This window comes from Myxine glutinosa, chromosome 5 (genome assembly GCF_964187855.1).
Source record: "Myxine glutinosa chromosome 5, kmMyxGlut1.1, whole genome shotgun sequence".
NCBI classification, from domain to species: Eukaryota; Metazoa; Chordata; class Myxini; order Myxiniformes; family Myxinidae; genus Myxine; species Myxine glutinosa.
The window spans coordinates 81,495,772-81,510,606 of record NC_136265.1 but is presented as its reverse complement, the minus strand read 5'-3'; positions in this window follow the sequence as shown (position 1 = coordinate 81,510,606).

The following is a 14,835-nucleotide window of genomic DNA, read 5'->3' as shown; positions in this document are numbered from 1 at the left end:
TGCAAAGTTTTTCGGTTTTTCCAAGATGGCGGCCGAACCACGTCACCGATGACGTCATCAATTGGGCACAGTCTATTCCAGGGCAAGACCAATATGTGTGCAAAGTTTGGCGATTCTACGTGCAACGGTGTAGACGCAGTGCTGCAAACAGACAGACAGACAAACAGACAAACAGACAGATGAAAAAATCGGTCAGAGACCGAGGACTTGCCGGAATGTACTTTTTTATCGGCCATTTAGGACAAATATGGCGACCGAACCACGTGACCGATGACGTCATCATTAACATATTTTATTCCCCATGGAGAGTTCTTTACAATGAGCCATGTCTCAATTTTTTCTATTCAGCACTTTCGGAGCTGTTGAGGTGCAAAGTTTTCGGTTTTTCCAAGATGGCGGCCGAACCACGTGACATATGACGTCATTAACAAATTTCATTCCCCATGGAGAGTTCTTTACAATGAGCCATGTCTCAATTTTTTCTGTTCAGCACTTTTGGCGATATAGTGGTGCAAAGTTTTGCCGTTTTTCCAAGATGGCGGCCGACCACGTGACATATGACGTCATCATTAACATATTTTATTCCCCATGGAGAGTTCTTTACAATGAGCCATGTCTCAATTTTTTCTGTTCAGTACTTTCGGAGATATAGAGGTGCAACGTTTTTCGGTTTTTCCAAGATGGCGGCCGAACCACGTCACCGATGACGTCATCAATTGCGCACAGTCTATTCCAGGGCAAGACCAATATGTGTGCAAAGTTTGGCGATTCTACGTGCAACGGTGTAGACGCAGTGCTGCAAACAGACAGACAGACAGACAAACAGACAAACAGATGAAAAATCGGTCAGAGACCGAGGACTTGCCGGAATGTACTTTTTTATCGGCCATTTAGAACAAATATGGCGGCCGAACTATGTGATACATGACGTCATCATTAACATATTTTATTCCCCATGGAGAGTTCTTTACAATGAGCCATACCTCAATTTTTTCTGTTCAGGACTTTTGGAGATGTGGAGGTGCAGAGTTTTTCGGTTTTTCCAAGATGGCGGCCGACCACGTGACTGATGACGTCATCATTAACATATTTTATTCCCCATGGAGAGTTCTTTACAATGAGCCATGTCTCAATTTTTTCTGTTCAGCACTTTTGGAGTTATAGTGGTGAAAATTTTTGCCGTTTTTCCAAGATGGCGGCCGACCACGTGACATATGACGTCATCATTAACATATTTTATTCCCCATGGAGAGTTCTTTACAATGAGCCATGTCTCAATTTTTTCTGTTCAGTACTTTCGGAGATATAGAGGTGCAAAGTTTTTCGGTTTTTCCAAGATGGCGGCCGAACCACGTCACCGATGACGTCATCAATTGGGCACAGTCTATTCCAGGGCAAGACCAATATGTGTGCAAAGTTTGGCGATTCTACGTGCAACGGTGTAGACGCAGTGCTGCAAACAGACAGACAGACAGACAGACAGACAGACAGACAGACAAACAGACAGACAAACGAACAGATCAACATACTTGCCGGAAAATTTTTTCCGGCAAGTAATGAAAAATCGGTCAGAGACCGAGGACTTGCCGGAATGTACTTTTTTATCGGCCATTTAGGACAAATATGGCGGCCGAACCACGTGACCGATGACGTCATCATTAACATATTTTATTCCCCATGAAGAGTTCTTTACAATGAGCCATGTCTCAATTTTTTCTGTTCAGCACTTTTGGAGATTTCGTGGTGCAAAGTTTTGCCGTTTTTCCAAGATGGCGGCCGACCACGTGACTGATGACGTCATCATTAACATATTTTATTCCCCATGGAGAGTTCTTTACAATGAGCCATGTCTCAATTTTTTCTGTTCAGCACTTTTGGAGATATAGTGGTGCAAAGTTTTGCCGTTTTTCCAAGATGGCGGCCGACCACGTGACATATGACGTCATCATTAACATATTTTATTCCCCATGGAGAGTTCTTTACAATGAGCCATGTCTCAATTTTTTCTGTTCAGCACTTTTGGAGATATAGTGGTGCAACGTTTTGCCGTTTTTCCAAGATGGCGACCGAACCACGTGACTGATGACGTCATCATTTACATATTTTATTCCCCATGGAGAGTTCTTTACAATGAGCCATGTCTCAATTTTTTATGTTCAGTACTTTCGGAGATATAGAGGTGCAAAATTTTTCGGTTTTTCCAAGATGGCGGCCGAACCACGTCACCGATGACGTCATCAATTGGGCACAGTCTATTCCAGGGCAAGACCAATATGTGTGCAAAGTTTGGCGATTCTCCGTGCAACGGTGTAGACGCAGTGCTGCAAACAGACAGACAAACAGACAGACAGACAGATGAAAAATCGGTCAGAGACCGAGGACTTGCCGGAATGTACTTTTTTATCGGCCATTTAGGACAAATATGGCGGCCGAACCACGTGACATATGATGTCATCATTAACATATTTTATTCCCCATTGAGAGTTCTTTACAATGAGCCATGTCTCAATTTTTTCTGTTCAGCACTTTTGGAGATATAGTGGCGCAACGTTTTGCCGTTTTTCCAAGATGGCGACCGAACCACGTGACTGATGACGTCATCATTTACATATTTTATTCCCCATGGAGAGTTCTTTACAATGAGCCATGTCTCAATTTTTTCTGTTCAGCACTTTTGGAGATTTCGTGGTGCAAAGTTTTGCCGTTTTTCCAAGATGGCGGCCGATCACGTGACATATGACGTCATCATTAACATATTTTATTCCCCATGGAGAGTTCTTTACAATGAGCCATGTCTCAATTTTTTCTGTTCAGCACTTTTGGAGATATAGTGGCGCAACGTTTTGCCGTTTTTCCAAGATGGCGACCGAACCACGTGACTGATGACGTCATCATTAACGTATTTTATTCCACATGGAGAGTTCTTCACAATGAGCCATGTCTCCATTTTTTCTGTTCAGCACTTTTGGAGATTTCGTGGTGCAAAGTTTTGCCGTTTTTCCAAGATGGCGGCCGATCACGTGACATATGACATCATCATTAACATATTTTATTCCCCATGGAGAGTTCTTTACAATGAGCCATGTCTCAATTTTTTCTGTTCAGCACTTTTGGAGATATAGTGGCGCAACGTTTTGCCGTTTTTCCAAGATGGCGACCGAACCACGTGACTGATGACGTCATCATTAACATATTTTATTCCACATGGAGAGTTCTTCACAATGAGCCATGTCTCCATTTTTTCTGTTCAGCACTTTTTGAGATATAGTGGTGCAAAGTTTTTCGGTTTTTCCAAGATGGCGGCCGATCACGTGACATATGACGTCATCATTAACATATTTTATTCCCCATGGAGAGTTCTTTACAATGAGCCATGTCTCAATTTTTTCTGTTCAGCACTTTTGGAGATATAGTGGCGCAACGTTTTGCCGTTTTTCCAAGATGGCGACCGAACCACGTGACTGATGACGTCATCATTAACATATTTTATTCCACATGGAGAGTTCTTCACAATGAGCCATGTCTCCATTTTTTCTGTTCAGCACTTTTTGAGATATAGTGGTGCAAAGTTTTTCGGTTTTTCCAAGATGGCGGCCGAACCACGTGACTGATGACGTCATCAATTGGGCACAGTCTATTCCAGGGCAAGACCAATATGTGTGCAAAGTTTGGCGATTCTACGTGCAACGGTGTAGACGCAGTGCTGCAAACAGACAGACAGACAGACAAACAGACAGACAGACAAATGAAAAATCGGTCAGAGACCGAGGACTTGCCGGAATGTACTTTTTTATCCGCCATTTAGGACAAATATGGCGGCCGAACCACGTGACCAATGACGTCATCATTAACATATTTTATTCCCCATGGAGAGTTCTTTACAATGAGCCATGCCTCAATTTTTTCTATTCAGGACTTTTGGAGATGTGGAGGTGCAGAGTTTTTTGGTTTTTCCAAGATGGCGGCCGACCACGTGACATATGACATCATTAACATATTTTATTCCCCATGGAGAGTTTTTTACAATGAGCCATGTCTCCATTTTTTCTGTTCAGCACTTTTGGAGATTTCGAAGTGCAAAGTTTTGCAGTTTTTCCAAGATGGCGGCCGACCACGTGACTGATGACGTCATCATTAACATATTTTATTCCCCATGTGGAGTTCTTTACAATGAGCCATGTCTCAATTTTTTCTGTTCAGCACTTTTGGCGATATAGTGGTGCAACGTTTTGCCGTTTTTCCAAGATGGCGGCCGACCACGTGACATATGACGTCATCATTAACATATTTTATTCCCCATGGAGAGTTCTTTACAATGAGCCATGTCTCAATTTTTTCTGTTCAGCACTTTTGGAGATATCGTGGCGCAACGTTTTGCCGTTTTTCCAAGATGGCGACCGAACCACGTGACTGATGACGTCATCATTTATATATTTTATTCCGCATGGAGAGTTCTTTACAATGAGCCATGTCTCAATTTTTTCTGTTCAGCACTTTCGGAGATGTGGAGGTGCAGAGTTTTTCGGTTTTTCCAAGATGGCGGCCGAACCACGTGACCGATGACGTCATCAATTGGGCACAGTCTATTCCAGGGCAAGACCAATATGTGTGCAAAGTTTGGCGATTCTACGTGCAACGGTGTAGACGCAGTGCTGCAAACAGACAGACAGACAGACAGATGAAAAATCGGTCAGAGACCGAGGACTTGCCGGAATGTACTTTTTTATCGGCCATTTAGGACAAATAGGGCGGCCGAACCACGTGACCGATGACGTCATAATTAACATATTTTATTCCCCATGGAGAGTTCTTTACAATGAGCCATACCTCAATTTTTTCTATTCAGGACTTTTGGAGATGTGGAGGTGCAGAGTTTTTCGGTTTTTCCAAGATGGCGGCCGAACCACGTGACCGATGACATCATCATTAACATATTTTGTTCCCCATGGAGAGTTCTTTACAATGAGCCATGTCTCAATTTTTTCTATTCAGCACTTTCGGAGATATGGAGGTGCTAAGTTTTTCGGTTTTTCCAAGATGGCGGCCGACCACGTGACTGATGACGTCATCATTAACATATTTTATGCCCCATGGAGAGTTCTTTACAATGAGCCATGTCTCAATTTTTTCTGTTCAGCACTTTTGGAGATATAGTGGTGCAAATTTTTGCCGTTTTTCCAAGATGGCGGCCGACCACGTGACATATGACGTCATCATTAACATATTTTATTCCCCATGGAGAGTTCTTTACAATGAGCCATGTCTCAATTTTTTCTGTTCAGTACTTTCGGAGATATAGAGGTGCAAATTTATTCGGTTTTTCCAAGATGGCGGCCGAACCACGTCACCGATGACGTCATCATTGAGGCACAGTATATTAGAGGGCAAGACCATTATGTGTGCAAAGTTTGGCGATTCTCCGTGCAACGGTGTAGACGCAGTGCTGCAAACAGACAAACAGACAAACAGACAAACAGATGAAAAATCGGTCAGAGACCGAGGACTTGCCGGAATGTACTTTTTTATTGGCCATTTAGGACAAATATGGCGGCCGAACCACGTGACTGATGACGTCATCATTAACATATTTTATTCCCCATGGAGAGTTCTTTACATTGAGCCACGTCCCAAGTTTTTCTATTCAGGACTTTCGGAGATATGGAGGTGTAACGTTTTCCGGTTTTTCCAAGATGGCGACCGAACCACGTGACATATGACGTCATCATTAACATATTTTATTCCCCCATGGAGAGTTCTTTACAATGAGCCATGTCTCAATTGTTTCTGTTCAGCACTTTTGGAGATATAGTGGTGCAAAGTTTTGCCGTTTTTCCAAGATGGCGGCCGAACCACGTGACCTATGACGTCATCATTAACATATTTTATTCCCCATGGAGAGTTCTTTACAATGAGCCATGTCTCAATTTTTTCTGTTCAGCACTTTTGGAGATTTCGTGGTGCAAAGTTTTGCCGTTTTTCCAAGATGGCGGCCGAACCACGTGACCTATGACGTCATCATTAACATGTTTTATTCCCAATGGAGAGTTCTTTACAATGAGCCATGGCTCAATTTTTTCTGTTCAGCACATTGAGATATCGAGGTGCAAAATTTTTCGGTTTTTCCAAGATGGCGGCCGAACCACGTGACTGATGACGTCATCATTTGGGCACAGTATATTAGAGGGCAAGACCAATATGTGTGCCAAGTTTGGCGATTCTACGTGCAACGGTGTAGACGTAGTGCTGCAAACAGACAAACAGACAAACAGACAAACAGACAAATGAAAAATCGGTCAGAGACCGAGGACTTGCCGGAATGTACTCTTTTATCGGCCATTTAAGACAAATATGGCGTCCGAACCACGTGATAGATGACGTCATCATTAACATATATTATTCCCCATGGAGAGTTCTTCACAAAGAGCCATGTCTCAACTTTTTCTATTCAGCACTTTTGGAGATATGGAGGTGCTACGTTTTTCGGTTTTTCCAAGATGGCAGCCGAACCACGTGACCTATGATGTCATCATTAACATATTTTATTCCCCATGGAGAGTTCTTTACAATGAGCCATGTCTCAATTTTTTCTATTCAGCACTTTCAGAGATATGGAGGTGCACAATTTTTCGGTTTTTCCAAGATGGCGGCCGAACCACGTGACATATGACGTCATCATTAACATATTTTATTCCCCATTGAGAGTTCTTTACAATGAGCCATGTCTCAATTTTTTCCATTCTGCACTTTTGGAGATATAGTGGTGCAAAGTTTTCCCATTTTTCCAAGATGGCGGCCGAACCACGTGACCGATGGCGTCATCATTAACATATTTTATTCCCCATGGAGAGTTCTTTACAATGAGCCATGTCTCAATTTTTTCTGTTCAGCACTTTTGGAGATTTTGTGGTGCAAAGTTTTGCCGTTTTTCCAAGATGGCGGCCGACCACGTGACTGATGACGTCATCATTAACATATTTTATTCCCCATGGAGAGTTCTTTACAATGAGCCATGTCTCAATTATTCTGTTCAGCACTTTTGGAGATATAGTGGTGCAAAGTTTTGCCGTTTTTCCAAGATGGCGGCCGACCACGTGACATATGACGTCATCATTAACATATTTTATTCCCCATGGAGAGTTCTTTCCAATGAGCCATGTCTCAATTTTGTCTGTTCAGCACTTTTGGAGATATAGTGGCGCAACGATTTGCCGTTTTTCCAAGATGGCGACCGAACCACGTGACTGATGACGTCATCATTTACATATTTTATTCCCCATGGAGAGTTCTTTACAATGAGCCATGTCTCAATTTTTTCTGTTCAGCACTTTTGGAGATATAGTGGTGCAAATTTTTGCCGTTTTTCCAAGATGGCGGCCGACCACGTGACATATGACGTCATCATTAACATATTTTATTCCCCATGGAGAGTTCTTTACAATGAGCCATGTCTCAATTTTTTCTGTTCAGTACTTTCGGAGATATAGAGGTGCAAATTTATTCGGTTTTTCCAAGATGGCGGCCGAACCACGTCACTGATGACGTCATCATTGAGGCACAGTATATTAGAGGGCAAGACCATTATGTGTGCAAAGTTTGGCGATTCTCCGTGCAACGGTGTAGACGCAGTGCTGCAAACAGACAAACAGACAGACAAACAGACAGACAAACAGACAGACAGACAAACAAACGAACAGATCAACATACTTGCCGGAAAATTTTTCCGGCAAGTAACGAACAGATCAACATACTTGCCGGAAAATTTTTTCCGGCAAGTAACAAACAAACGAACAGATCAACATACTTGCCGGAAAATTTTTCCGGCAAGTAAAAATCGGTCAGAGACCGAGGACTTGCCGGAATTTACTTTTTTATCGGCCATTTAGGACAAATATGGCGGCTGAACCACCTGACCGATGACATCATCATTAACATATTTTATTCCCCACGGAGAGTTCTTTACAATGAGCCATGTCTCAATTTTTTCTGTTCAGCACTTTTGGAGATAGAGGTGCAACGTTTTTCGGATTTTCCAAGATGGCGGCCGACCACGTGACATATGACGTCATCATTAACATATTTTATTCCCCATGGAGAGTTCTTTACAATGAGCCATGTCTCAATTTTTTCTGTTCAGTACTTTCGGAGATATAGAGGTGCAAATTTATTCGGTTTTTCCAAGATGGCGGCCGAACCACGTCACCGATGACGTCATCATTGAGGCACAGTATATTAGAGGGCAAGACCATTATGTGTGCAAAGTTTGGCGATTCTCCGTGCAACGGTGTAGACGCAGTGCTGCAAACAGACAAACAGACAGACAAACAGACAGACAGACAAACAAACGAACAGATCAACATACTTGCCGGAAAATTTTTCCGGCAAGTAACAAACAGACAAACGAACAGCTCAACATACTTGCCGGAAAAATTTTTCCGGCAAGTAACAAACGAACAGATCAACATACTTGCCGGAAAATTTTTCCGGCAAGTAACAAACGAACAGATCAACATACTTGCCGGAAAAAATTTTCCGGCAAGTAACAAATGAAAAATCGGTCAGAGACCGAGGACTTGCCGGAATGTACTTTTTTATCCGCCATTTAGGACAAATATGGCGGCCAAACCACGTGACCGATGACGTCATCATTAACATATTTTATTCCCCATGGAGAGTTCTTTACAATGAGCCTTTCCTCAATTTTTTCTATTCAGGACTTTTGGAGATGTGGAGGTGCAGAGTTTTTCGGTTTTTCCAAGATGGCGGCCGAACCACGTGACAGATGACGTCATCATTAACATATTTTATTCCCCATGGAGAGTTCTTTACAATGAGCCATGTCTCAATTTTTTCTGTTCAGCACTTTTGGAGATATAGTGGTGCAAAGTTTTGCCGTTTTTCTAAGATGGCGGCCGACCACGTGACATATGACGTCATCATTAACATATTTTATTCCCCATGGAGAGTTCTTTACAATGAGCCATGTCTCAATTTTTTCTGTTCAGCACCTTCGGAGATATGGAGGTGCAAAGTTTTTCGGATTTTCCAAGATGGCGGCAGAACCACGTGACCGATGACGTCATCATTAACATATTTTATTCCCCCTGGAGAGTTCTTTCCAATGAGCCATGTCTCAATTTTTTCTGTTCAGCACTTTTGGAGCTATAGTGGTGCAAATTTTTGCCGTTTTTCCAAGATGGCGGCCGACCACGTGACATATGACGTCATCAGTAACATATTTTATTCCCCATGGAGAGTTCTTTACAATGAGCCATGTCTCAATTTTTTCTGTACAGTACTTTCGGAGATATAGAGGTGCCAAGTTTTTCGGTTTTTCCAAGATGGCGGCCGAACCACGTCACCGATGACGTCATCAATTGGGCACAGTTTATTCCAGGGCAAGACCAATATGTGTGCAAAGTTTGGCGATTCTCCGTGCAACGGTGTAGACGCAGTGCTGCAAACAGACAGACAAACAGACAAACAGACAAACAGACAAACAGATGAAAAATCGGTCAGAGACCGAGGACTTGCCGGAATGTACTTTTTTGTCGGCCATTTAGGACAAATATGGCGGCCGAAACACGTGATAGATGACGTCATCATTAACTTATTTTATTCCCCATGGAGAGTTCTTTTCAATGAGCCATGTCTCAATTTTTTCTATTCAGCACTTTCAGAGATATGGAGGTGCAATTTTTTCCCAAGATGGCGGCCGAACCACGTGATATATGACGTTATCATTAACATATTTTATTCCCCATGGAGAGTTCTTTCCAATGAGCCATGTCTCAATTTTTTCTGTTCAGCACTTTTGGAGATATAGAGGTGCAAAGTTTTGCCGTTTTTCCAAGATGGCGGCCGACCACGTGACATATGACGTCATCATTAACATATTTTATTCCCCATGGAGAGTTCTTTACAATGAGCCATGTCTCAATTTTTTCTATTCAGCACTTTCGGAGATATGGAGGTGCAAAGTTTTTCGGTTTTTCCAAGATGGCGGCCGACCACGTGACATATGACGTCATCATTAACATATTTTATTCCCCATGGAGAGTTCTTACCAATGAGCCATGTCTCAATTTTTTCTGTTCAGCACTTCCGGAGATATGGAGGTGCAAAGTTTTTCGGTTTTTCCAAGATGGCGGCCGACCACGTGACATATGACGTCATCATTAACATATTTTATTCGCCATGGAGAGTTCTTTACAATGAGCCATGTCTCAATTTTTTCTGTTCAGCACTTTTGGAGATATCGTGGTGCAAAGTTTTGCCGTTTTTCCAAGATGGCGGCCGACCACGTGACTGATGACGTCATCATTAACATATTTTATTCCCCATGGAGAGTTCTTTACAATGAGCCATGTCTCAATTTTTTCTGTTCAGCACTTTCGGAGATATGGAGGTGCAAAATTTTTCGGTTTTTCCAAGATGGCGGCCGAACCACGTGACTGATGACTTCATCAGTAACATATTTTATTCCCCATGGAGAGTTATTTACAATGAGCCATGTCTCAATTTTTTCTGTTCAGCACTTTCGGAGATATGGAGGTGTAAAGTTTTTCGGTTTTTCCAAGATGGCGGCCGAACCACGTCACCGATGACGTCATCATTTGGGCACAGTATATTAGAGGGCAAGACCAATATGTGTGCCAAGTTTGGCGATTCTACGTGCAACGGTGTAGACGTAGTGCTGCAAACAGACAAACAGACAGACAGACAGACAGACAGACAGACAGACAAATGAAAAATCGGTCAGAGACCGAGGACTTGCCGGAATGTACTCTTTTATCGGCCATTTAAGACAAATATGGCGTCCGAACCACGTGACCTATGATGTCATTATTAACATATTTTATTCCCCATGGAGAGTTCTTTACAATGAGCCATGTCTCAATTTTTTCTATTCAGCACTTTCAGAGATATGGAGGTGCACAATTTTTCGGTTTTTCCAAGATGGCGGCCGAACCACGTGACATATGACGTCATCATTAACATATTTTATTCCCCATTGAGAGTTCTTTGCAATGAGCCATGTCTCAATTTTTTCCATTCTGCACTTTTGGAGATATAGTGGTGCAAAGTTTTCCCATTTTTCCAAGATGGCGGCCGAACCACGTGACCGATGCCGTCATCATTAACATATTTTATTCCCCATGGAGAGTTCTTTACAATGAGCCATGTCTCAATTTTTTCTGTTCAGCACTTTTGGAGATTTTGTGGTGCAAAGTTTTGCCGTTTTTCCAAGATGGCGGCCGACCACGTGACTGATGACGTCATCATTAACATATTTTATTCCCCATGGAGAGTTCTTTACAATGAGCCATGTCTCAATTATTTCTGTTCAGCACTTTTGGAGATATAGTGGTGCAAAGTTTTGCCGTTTTTCCAAGATGGCGGCCGACCACGTGACATATGACGTCATCATTAACATATTTTATTCCCCATGGAGAGTTCTTTCCAATGAGCCATGTCTCAATTTTTTCTGTTCAGCACTTTTGGAGATATAGTGGCGCAACGATTTGCCGTTTTTCCAAGATGGCGACCGAACCACGTGACTGATGACGTCATCATTTACATATTTTATTCCCCATGGAGAGTTCTTTACAATGAGCCATGTCTCAATTTTTTCTGTTCAGTACTTTCGGAGATATAGAGGTGCAAATTTATTCGGTTTTTCCAAGATGGCGGCCGAACCACGTCACCGATGACGTCATCATTGGGGCACAGTATATTAGAGGGCAAGACCATTATGTGTGCAAAGTTTGGCGATTCTCCGTGCAACGGTGTAGACGCAGTGCTGCAAACAGACAAACAGACAAACAGACAAACAGACAAACAGACAAATGAAAAATCGGTCAGAGACCGAGGACTTGCCGGAATGTACTCTTTTATCGGCCATTTAAGACAAATATGGCGTCCGAACCACGTGATAGATGACGTCATCATTAACATATATTATTCCCCATGGAGAGTTCTTCACAAAGAGCCATGTCTCAACTTTTTCTATTCAGCACTTTTGGAGATATGGAGGTGCTACGTTTTTCGGTTTTTCCAAGATGGCAGCCGAACCACGTGACCTATGATGTCATCATTAACATATTTTATTCCCCATGGAGAGTTCTTTACAATGAGCCATGTCTCAATTTTTTCTATTCAGCACTTTCAGAGATATGGAGGTGCACAATTTTTCGGTTTTTCCAAGATGGCGGCCGAACCACGTGACATATGACGTCATCATTAACATATTTTATTCCCCATTGAGAGTTCTTTACAATGAGCCATGTCTCAATTTTTTCCATTCTGCACTTTTGGAGATATAGTGGTGCAAAGTTTTCCCATTTTTCCAAGATGGCGGCCGAACCACGTGACCGATGGCGTCATCATTAACATATTTTATTCCCCATGGAGAGTTCTTTACAATGAGCCATGTCTCAATTTTTTCTGTTCAGCACTTTTGGAGATTTTGTGGTGCAAAGTTTTGCCGTTTTTCCAAGATGGCGGCCGACCACGTGACTGATGACGTCATCATTAACATATTTTATTCCCCATGGAGAGTTCTTTACAATGAGCCATGTCTCAATTATTCTGTTCAGCACTTTTGGAGATATAGTGGTGCAAAGTTTTGCCGTTTTTCCAAGATGGCGGCCGACCACGTGACATATGACGTCATCATTAACATATTTTATTCCCCATGGAGAGTTCTTTCCAATGAGCCATGTCTCAATTTTGTCTGTTCAGCACTTTTGGAGATATAGTGGCGCAACGATTTGCCGTTTTTCCAAGATGGCGACCGAACCACGTGACTGATGACGTCATCATTTACATATTTTATTCCCCATGGAGAGTTCTTTACAATGAGCCATGTCTCAATTTTTTCTGTTCAGCACTTTTGGAGATATAGTGGTGCAAATTTTTGCCGTTTTTCCAAGATGGCGGCCGACCACGTGACATATGACGTCATCATTAACATATTTTATTCCCCATGGAGAGTTCTTTACAATGAGCCATGTCTCAATTTTTTCTGTTCAGTACTTTCGGAGATATAGAGGTGCAAATTTATTCGGTTTTTCCAAGATGGCGGCCGAACCACGTCACTGATGACGTCATCATTGAGGCACAGTATATTAGAGGGCAAGACCATTATGTGTGCAAAGTTTGGCAATTCTCCGTGCAACGGTGTAGACGCAGTGCTGCAAACAGACAAACAGACAGACAAACAGACAGACAAACAGACAGACAGACAAACAAACGAACAGATCAACATACTTGCCGGAAAATTTTTCCGGCAAGTAACAAACGAACAGATCAACATACTTGCCGGAAAATTTTTCCGGCAAGTAATGAAAAATCGGTCAGAGACCGAGGACTTGCCGGAATGTACTTTTTATCGGCCATTTAGAACAAATATGGCGGCCGAACCACGTGACCGATGATATCATCATTAACATATTTTATTCCCCATGGAGAGTTCTTTACAATGAGCCATGTCTCAATTTTTTCTATTCAGCACTTTCGGAGATATGGAGGTGCAAAGTTTTTCGGTTTTTCCAAGATGGCGGCCGACCACGTGACATATGACGTCATCATTAACATATTTTATTCCCCATGGAGAGTTCTTACCAATGAGCCATGTCTCAATTTTTTCTGTTCAGCACTTCCGGAGATATGGAGGTGCAAAGTTTTTCGGTTTTTCCAAGATGGCGGCCGACCACGTGACATATGACGTCATCATTAACATATTTTATTCGCCGTGGAGAGTTCTTTACAATGAGCCATGTCTCAATTTTTTCTGTTCAGCACTTTTGGAGATATCGTGGTGCAAAGTTTTGCCGTTTTTCCAAGATGGCGGCCGACCACGTGACTGATGACGTCATCATTAACATATTTTATTCCCCATGGAGAGTTCTTTACAATGAGCCATGTCTCAATTTTTTCTGTTCAGCACTTTCGGAGATATGGAGGTGCAAAGTTTTTCGGTTTTTCCAAGATGGCGGCCGAACCACGTGACTGATGACGTCATCATTAACATATTTTATTCCCCATGGCGAGTTCTTTACAATGAGCCATGTCTCAATTTTTTCTGTTCAGCACTTTCGGAGATATAGAGTTGCAAACTTTTTCCAAGATGTCGGCCGAACCACGTGACCAATGACGTCATCACTAACATTTTATTCCCCATGGAGAGTACTTTACAATGAGCTCAATTTTTTCTGTTCAGCACTTTTGGAGATATAGTGGTGCAAAATTTTGCCATTTTCCAAGATGGCGGCCGACCACGTGACTGATGACGTCATCATTAACATATTTTATTCCCCATGGAGAGTTCTTTACAATGAGCCATGTCTCAATTTTTTCTGTTCAGTACTTTCGGAGATATAGAGGTGCAAAGTTTTTCGGTTTTTCCAAGATGGCGGCCGAACCACGTCACCGATGACGTCATCAATTGGGCACAGTCTATTCCAGGGCAAGACCAATATGTGTGCAAAGTTTGGCGATTCTCCGTGCAACGGTATAGACGCAGTGCTGCAAACAGACAGACAAACAGACAGACAGACAGACAGACAGACAAACAAACGAACAGATCAACATACTTGCCGGAATCTTTTCCGGCAAGTAATGAAAAATCGGTCAGAGACCGAGGACTTGCCGGAATGTACTTTTTTATCCGCCATTTAGGACAAATATGGCGGCCGAGCCACGTGACCGATGACGTCATCATTAACATATTTTATTCCCCATGGAGAGTTCTTTACAATGAGGCATGTCTCAATTTTTTCTATTCAGCACTTTTGGACACATAGAGGTGCTAATTTTTTCGGTTTTTCCAAGATG